Source organism: Myotis davidii, unplaced genomic scaffold, assembly GCF_000327345.1.
Source record: "Myotis davidii unplaced genomic scaffold, ASM32734v1 scaffold1881, whole genome shotgun sequence".
In the NCBI taxonomy this organism is placed as follows: Eukaryota; Metazoa; Chordata; class Mammalia; order Chiroptera; family Vespertilionidae; genus Myotis; species Myotis davidii.
In genome coordinates this window covers 32303-40702 of record NW_006291210.1, presented here as the reverse complement: position 1 = coordinate 40702, position 8400 = coordinate 32303, and positions in this window count along the sequence as shown.

The following is an 8400-nucleotide window of genomic DNA, read 5'->3' as shown; positions in this document are numbered from 1 at the left end:
AATTAAGAAACTATTTTTTTTCTTTTTTCATCACCTGATTTTACCTTTTTAATTACTACATTTTTATTTTTAACCAGTATTATTACTACTACCATTTTACCATTTTTTAAAATGTCATTTTATTTTCTCTTTATTTTATTTTGGGATTAGTGTTCTACATTCTATTTTCATTGTTCCTTTAGCATCATTTTTCTCTACCTCAACTTTACCTTTATGCCAAAACTCTCTTCCTCACTTTTCCCCTTTTGTTGTCCTGTTTCTCTTACCCTATTCCTGCTTAGATTTTCTCTATTCCTTCTTTTTACCCCCTGTCTAAATTTCACCTTGTTTATATATCTAATTTCCAATCCCCTGTTCTAAATCCATATTCACCTCTCTCTTATCTTTCTTCACTATCCAAATATTTTTTCTCTGTGTCATTTTGTTATTGTTTGCTTGATTTTTGAGTATATTGGGGTTTTTTTATGCTTGTTTGTGAGATTGTTTTGTTTTTTCTTTTTATTTTTCTGTTGTATTTTTCCCTCTGGTTATTTTTGTGCTTCTTTTTTCCCTCGCTTCACTTGATATTAGTGGTTGTTTGTAGTTTGCATTCATCTTCAGGGATCTGTTGCTGGAATTGGTTGCGATTAGTGGTGGTTCTATTGGAGTTTTCTCCCCATATAATCTCTTCCCCTCTTCTATTTCATTCTCTCTGTTTTCTCTCTTACTTTTTTTCCTCCCTTTTCCCAATTTCATTTTTGCACTCCTTTTTTATTCTTTTTCTCTTTTAGCTTTTTCTCTTCTTTCTTCCTTTCCCCCTAATTCTCTTTTCTCAGGTGGTCACCTTTATTTGGGGTTATTAATATCATGAATACATTTGTCTTCAGTGCCTTGTACTTTGTGCCTTGTTGTGTTGTATTTTGTGCCTTTAAGTCAACGCAACAGAGAGAGAACTACATAACAAAACACCTGGAGAAGAGAGATCATGGTGAAACAAAGAACCAGCCCGCGTATGAAAGAAAAACAGGCATCACCTGAAAAGGAAGTAAACGAAATGGAGGCAATGGAGGCAAACAACCTGTCTGAGAAAGAATTCAGAGAAATGGCCATAAGATGGATGAAAAGAATGGAAGACAAATAAAATAATAATTTTAAAAATTTTTTAAATGTGGTTTGAAATTGTTCCATTGAAAGATAAATAGAAGTATGAAGAATGGGAAGCAAATGTATTGTGAAAGTTCACTGATTTGAAATGGGCAGTATATACCAACATAAAGGAAAAACTGGTGATATTTAAAATTATTTTTCTTTCAAGATAGACAGTAATATGAACCAACTTGTTAATAAAATACCACCAAATTTTTTGGATGTTTTATAATGAATACAAAGTGTTTATGATTAAATATGAATTTTAATATCTCAGAGCTTATAACACTTAGTAAGAGTTTTAAAAGTGTGTTCTCTTGTGAGGTAAACCACCCTTTCTCCTTCTTTACTCTTATTTGAAGTATTCTTTGACCTTCCTCCCCATTCCTACTACAATCCATTGTTTTATTTCAGTGGGATAAAAATGCAGTGTGAGAGTGAAAATAAGTAATGGATAAGCCCTTTACCAATTGTGGACAATAAAAGGAAGATACTGTCCTGGTTGTGGAGGGTTATATAATCCATCAGCTAAATCTCCTAATTCTTCCTATCCTGATTCTTACATAAGTAAACTTACATTTTTCTGGTCTTGGAGAGTGTCCAAAGCGGAATTTAAGAGGTTTGTATTGTAGCCAATGAGGTTTATCCAAGATGTGATTATTGTTAATTGAAAACAAAACTGAATTTAAGTATGGTAGTGATGGTTTCCTCCTATTTCAGATGTAAGTGGCAAGGGGAATGAGGCAGGGAAGCCAGTAAGAAGGCTTTAGTGAATATGAGATATTAAGTGATCGGAGTCTGGGAGAGTGCTGGCTGGTCCAAGGAACAGGGAAGGTAGTGCTAGAAGGTCCTAGATAGGAAGGATTCACAGAAGTAGTTGGTGGATTAAATCAACCTCCTCAGCAGGGGCAGTATAGTCTTTCTACTGCCGATACCTGTCCCATGTGCTACCCTTCAATCTACTCCATCAGTATGTTAGAATACCATGGATGTATTACTAGAGATGAAAAATAATGGAGAAAGGAGTAGCCTTCTTTATTTTTATGTTAATTCAAATATAAAAATCATTGAGTTATACAGTCCTTTTCATTTCATACTATAGGAACAGAGAAAGATAAAAAAAGAATAACATTTTCAGGGATAAAACAGTTAGAGTCCCTAGTTTACTCATCTCTGGAAAACTGGGACCACTAGAATTTAGAAATTCATATTGTATTCTCAAATAACATATTCATTATGTCCACAAAGCCACAAAATTTTTAGCTTTAAAAACCTATTTTAAGATCCAATCAAAAAATGGGCAAAGGACCTAAATAGACACCTTTCAAAAGAGGACATACAGAAGGCCAAAAGATATGTGAAAACATGCTCAAAGGCACTAATCATCCGAGAGATGCAAATCAAAACAACAATGAGATACCATCTCACACCTGTCAGAATGGCTATCATCAACAAATCAACAAACGACAAGTGCTGGCGACTATGCAGAGAAAAAGGAACCCTTGTACACTGCTAGTGAGAATGCACGACTGGTGCAGCCACTGTGGAAGACAGTGTGGAGTTTCCTCAAAAAGTTAAAAATAGCCAAGACTGGTTTGGCTCAGTGGATAGAGTGTCAGCCTGCAAACTGAAGGGTCCCTGGTTCAATTCCGGTCAAGGGCATGTACCTTGGTTGCGGGTACATCCCCAGTAGGAGGTGTGCAGGAGGCAGCTGGTCGATGTTTCTCTCACATCGATGTTTCTGACTCCCTATCTCTCTCCCTTCCTCTCTGTAAAAAATCAATAAAAATATATTTTTTAAATGAAGTTAAAAATGGAACTCCATTTGACCCAGTAATCCCACTTCTAGGACTATATCCCAAGAAACAAGAAACACCAACCAGAAAGGATATATGCACCCCTATGTTCATAGCAGCATAATTTACAATAGCTAAGATTTGGAAACAACCTAAGTGCCCATCAGTAGGTGAGTGGATTAAAAACTGTGGTACATCTACACAATGGAATACTATGCCACTATAAAAAATAAGGAACTTTTACCATTTGCAAAAGTATGGATGGAACTGGAGAGCATTATGCTAAGTGAAATAAGCCAGTCGGAGAAAGATAAATATCACGTGATCTCACTCATATGTGGGATATAATGAACAACATAACTTGATGAACAAGAATAAATCCAGAGACAAATGGCAGGGTAGGGGAAAGGGCATTTAGAGAGCAACCAAAGGACTTGTATGCATGCATATTAGCATAACCAATGAACACAGACACTGGGGTGGTGGGGGCTTGCCCCAGTGTGAATGGCTGGGTTGGGGGTGTTAATTTTAGACAATAAATAATAAATAAATAAATAAATAAATAAATAAATAAGCCTATTTTAAGCCACTTTGAGAGAGGAATGGTGTCCCTCAATCAGAAAGTGGTAATTCCCTCACCTAAATTTTGGGGAAGGAGGGAGGAGAGGGGAAAAAATGAGAGAGAAATAGCTGCCAAGTAAAGATCAGTGAAAAAGAGACAGCAGGGCAAGGTCAGCGTGAGCGAGCCAGGATGAATGTAGAGTTCCTGGGAGAAAGGGAGACGGAGTTCATGCTGTTGGGACCAAGAAGCAATGCCTTGGTGCTGTTTGCAAATCAAAATGCTGTGCTTTTAAAATAAGACGACTTTTTAAATCATTAACTAACTCATTTTTATTTTATCTTATTGATTTCAAATAGAAAGGCAGAGGGAGAGAGAGAGATAGAAAAATCAATGATGATAGAGAATCATTGATCGGCTGCCTCCTGCATGCACCCTGCTGGGGATCGAGCCCGCAACCCGGGTATGTGCCTTTGACCAGAATCAAACCTGGGACCTTTCAGTCCACAGACCAATGCTCTATCCAAACTGGTTAAGGCTCATTAACTAATTCTTAAATTCATCTCTGCAAAATGACATTTTCCCCATTTCTTCATATTGATTCCCTTGAAGAAACAACAGATGTGCTTAGGAGAGTAAATAGGCATAGCCTGTGACCTAGAAGTCAACAGCTTGTGGCATTTACTGAGAGTCAACTGCAGGATCCATATATTGAGGACACCACACATGCCTTGGGTATTTGTTTTGTAGTTGGCTTATCAACCTGACCCTTATCCAAGTCACCAAGTGTAACATTATGCCATTTGTAACTCAATGTTTCATCAACAGCATTCATGTTTTATAGACATACAAAAGACAGAAACCTTGAAACTAAAAGGTGGCTGGATTAATAGGACTGACATGAAGCCCAATGTTAAATGGCAAAGGACCAATAAACACAATCATGGTGTTCTGTGTTTTGTTTTTAGGTAACTTTGCCTTCCTGCCTAGCGCATGGATTTGTATTATCCTTAAATTGCTACATAACATCAAGACATAAAATTTGAAAGATTTGAAATGAATGTAACTAAATGGAATATTTGGATGGGAAATCTCTGGTTTGTTCAGATCTGTTCAAGTAATAGGGGAAAGTACAAAAGGATCCAGGAAAGAAAGACCCCAATCTTTGTTGGATGAGTGATAAAGCAGCATTACTTAGGGTGAAATTGGCCTGACCTTCACCTGCATGATGCTTCTGCTGGCTCAGTGATTCTTGTTTCACTCTGATTAGGTAAAGATTGCCCCTTTCCCAGCAAGAAAAAGTCAAAGAACAAAAAGGGAAAAAAATTCTTGACTTAACTATAAAAGATTTTTTTTTAAACACAGTTGGGCTCAACCAAGCCAGTTTCTAATCTTATTTTTTAGGCTTAAAAGAAACAAAAACAAGCAAAACAAACAAACAAAAAAACCCTGCCTTTTAAAATAAATTCTTTGGATCATTTTATTTACAACCTCTAGTCTAGATCTCAATTCACATTTCTTGGCTGTATTTTTTAAAAGTCTTCCTCACTTGAAAATATGGCTTTTTATTTCTCTCAGGCTCTCCTCTAAGTTCTGCTGGGAGGTGACAGCGGGGAGACAGACACAGGATCCTCAGCTGGTTGGAACAGCAGGTGGAATGCATCAGTCGGCAGAGTCCTATCAATGTTCTGAGGAAACCTGAGGCAGCTCCCCACTCCAACTCCTCTGTGGATTCTTGGGAAAGAAGAGCTCTATGGACCCATGCTATTAAGTTGCAGACTCTGCCTAAGCATATAGACCAGAGCTTTTCTGTGACATTACTGTCAAACAGCCCTCTGTGTGACTAATATTTTTAACAGCATGCTATTTAGTATTTGACAAGGCTATAATAATTCATTCTTCAGATACTCAACTATAAAAGTAAGTTAAGTTTTCCAAGTGTCTTTCAAAGGGGTTATTAAAAGTAGGTTAATTTTTCCCGCTATAGTATGCAATTTCATTTTGGCTCTCCCACTTCAACCACATAAAATTAAATTTGACTTAAGAGTGACCTACTGAAAATCAGATGGAAAAATAAGGAGAGAGATTTAAATTACTGACTCAAAGGAAACTAACATGTCTGTCTGCAATTCAGCAGTTTGCTAAGCCCTCTGAGAATCTTATGTTTCTGGTAGTCAGTATTTTCCTCTTTGGCTTTAGATTGTGTTTTCAATGGAAATGATATAGAACTTAATAATGGAACATAATATCTTGTGACATACAGACATAAGGTAACACAGGAAAAAATTATCTATACATTTTTCTGCCACAATCCTCCACTTTACTCCCAGCCTTCTTATAACCTATGATCCAGCTCCCAGAGCACCTAGACATTCTCTAAAATAAACTATGCTCTTTAAAATTTCTATAAAGTTGTTACCTGCTAGTCTCATTTGAAATTTTTCCCAACAATCAAAATTTATTCCAAATCATTATAAAACTATAATGATTTTAAAAACTCAAATTTCAGAAGGGCAACATAAATTAATGTTATTATCCTAATAAGAGTAGAATGTGTTTACAGAACTCTTAGAGACATTTACTGCAGAGCTATAGATAGTATATTCAATGGGAATGACAAAAATGTGGAGGACAGTTGACCCTTGAACAGCATGGATTTGAACACAGCTTCACTTATACACAGATTGTTTTAAATGGCTGTCAATAAATGCATGTTTGTTTTTTGATCTGTGGTTTGGAATCTGTGGATGTGAAGGGCCAACTATATGCATTGATCAATGCCATTTTATATAGGAAACTTGAGCATTCATGGATTTTGGTATCTGTATAAGGTCCTGGAATCAATTTCCCACTAATACGAGGAAAAACTAAGTTTCTGGATAGTCAAAAGTTATATGTGGATATTTGACTGTGGGTGTGGAGGTGGGAGTGTTGGTGTCCTTAACAGCTACATTGTTAAAGGATCAATTGTATTTCATAAACAATTTTTGGTGTCTTTCATTTTGAGTTGTTTTAATCACTAAGTTTTTTTTCTTTAAATGTTTGTATACATATATTTAAATTTCACATATAAAAGTTTATATGTGTGTGTGTCAATCTGGATAGGCCAGGGTGCGCTGCTGTAATGAGTAACATTAAAATCTCAATTATTTGATATAATAAAAATTAAATTTTTGATCAGACAAGTCCACTGCAGTCTCCTTGGTCACTTTCTACAACACCTTAGTTCCTGAGTTTACTTGGAGTTAGTGCACCTTGTTCTGTGGCATACATACTTCCATGGTCATCTCTACAGAGGAGCAAGAAGAGTGTTCAAGTAATCCAATGCTTCACCCAGCCCCTCTGTTCAGAGTTCACTGGCCAGAACCTGTCACATGGATAAAAGCCACCATCAGCGGGACAGAGAAGTGCAATTTTTCCATGTGCTGCACAGAAGATGAGAACCAAATCTTACTGATCTGCAGTGATGCCTACAAGTGCAGACAGAATTTCACAAAGGCCTTGCTCTTCCTTTATCTCCAAATTACTCTCCAGTCTGTGACAAATAATTATTGCTGAGAGCAAAGTATATTGCAAAGCGAATATCTATTTTACTCTGACATAAACAAAGAACATCATCCTTCAAGTTCTCAAACATTTTTGGTATCTAAATATATGTGTAACATAACTTTTTACAAAGTATTAAAAGTCTTAGAAAAAGTAAACCAAGTGACAATAATACTCTATTAATTCACCCACAATAAGAATAACCTAAGTAGAATATGAAATAAAATGCTTCAAACAGGCTAACATTTTTCTTTTCTATTATTTTATAGTAGAAATGTGTAGACTATACCTGCCAATTTTAACTGCTTGTCAATTTTTTCAAGGATTTATTCACGGCATGCATTTAATGACAAATGTGCTGGCATCATCTGAGATGGGAATTGAGATATTTGAAACTGCAGTCAGTATCTCCTATTGCTTTATACCCCATCAAAGATGATGCAAGCTGACTTCAAAGGGAACTCAGTCCTTGCATCAGCTCTGCAGGAGTGTTGAGAAAAATGAGGAATGAAAAAAGGAACACCATTATGTTTTGAATTTCAAGTCCTAAATCATTATTTCCTAGCTGTGCATGAGGTTACATATACAGAAAGTAAAATAGCAAGTGGTCATGTTATTGGGATGATGATATAGGAGGATCAGGAAGAATAATTTTTTTTGTTACATTAAGAAAACCCTCTCCCCTGGTGTTCAAATATTCCTAGAACATTTCTCAGTGATGGAGAGACACTCTGGTACCCTCATAATGCCCAGGTGCCTGCTGGGGACTGACCTGTTTCAGAACTCTCTTCTCTGGAGCAGTAATCTACTACCTCTGAAGATAATTATGTGTGAGGTATCTAAATAGTCACTTATATGTGCTGTCAGGCCTCTTTTTCTAAATGGGAATTTGTATACCTAATTGTCAGTAATGGGGTATTTGCTTGTTATTAATCTTAGGAAACAAAAATTCTTCAATTTTATTTTATAAACACCTTCATTTTGCTTTTCCAATGTGTGTACAAAATATTGTTCGCTACTGGCTCTGTATTCATAATGTGGACTTAATGGCTTCAAAGAAATCCATATAATTCATTAATTTAAAAATTTTTAAAGTGCCTAAGTATTGTTAGAGTCAATTTCTAAAATACTATCTCTATTGAAATGTGTGTGTGTTTAAATCTGTGTATTTAGTGACAAAAGCCAAGATAATCCTATCTAATAAAAGAGAAACATGGTAATTAGCATTCGACCGATACCCTTTCCATTGGCTAATCAGGGTGATATGCAAATTAACTGCCAGCCAAGATGGCGGCTGGAAGCCAGGCAGCTTGAAACTAACATGAGGCTTGCTTGCTTCAGTGACAGAGGACACCAACATTTCCCCCTGCCTTG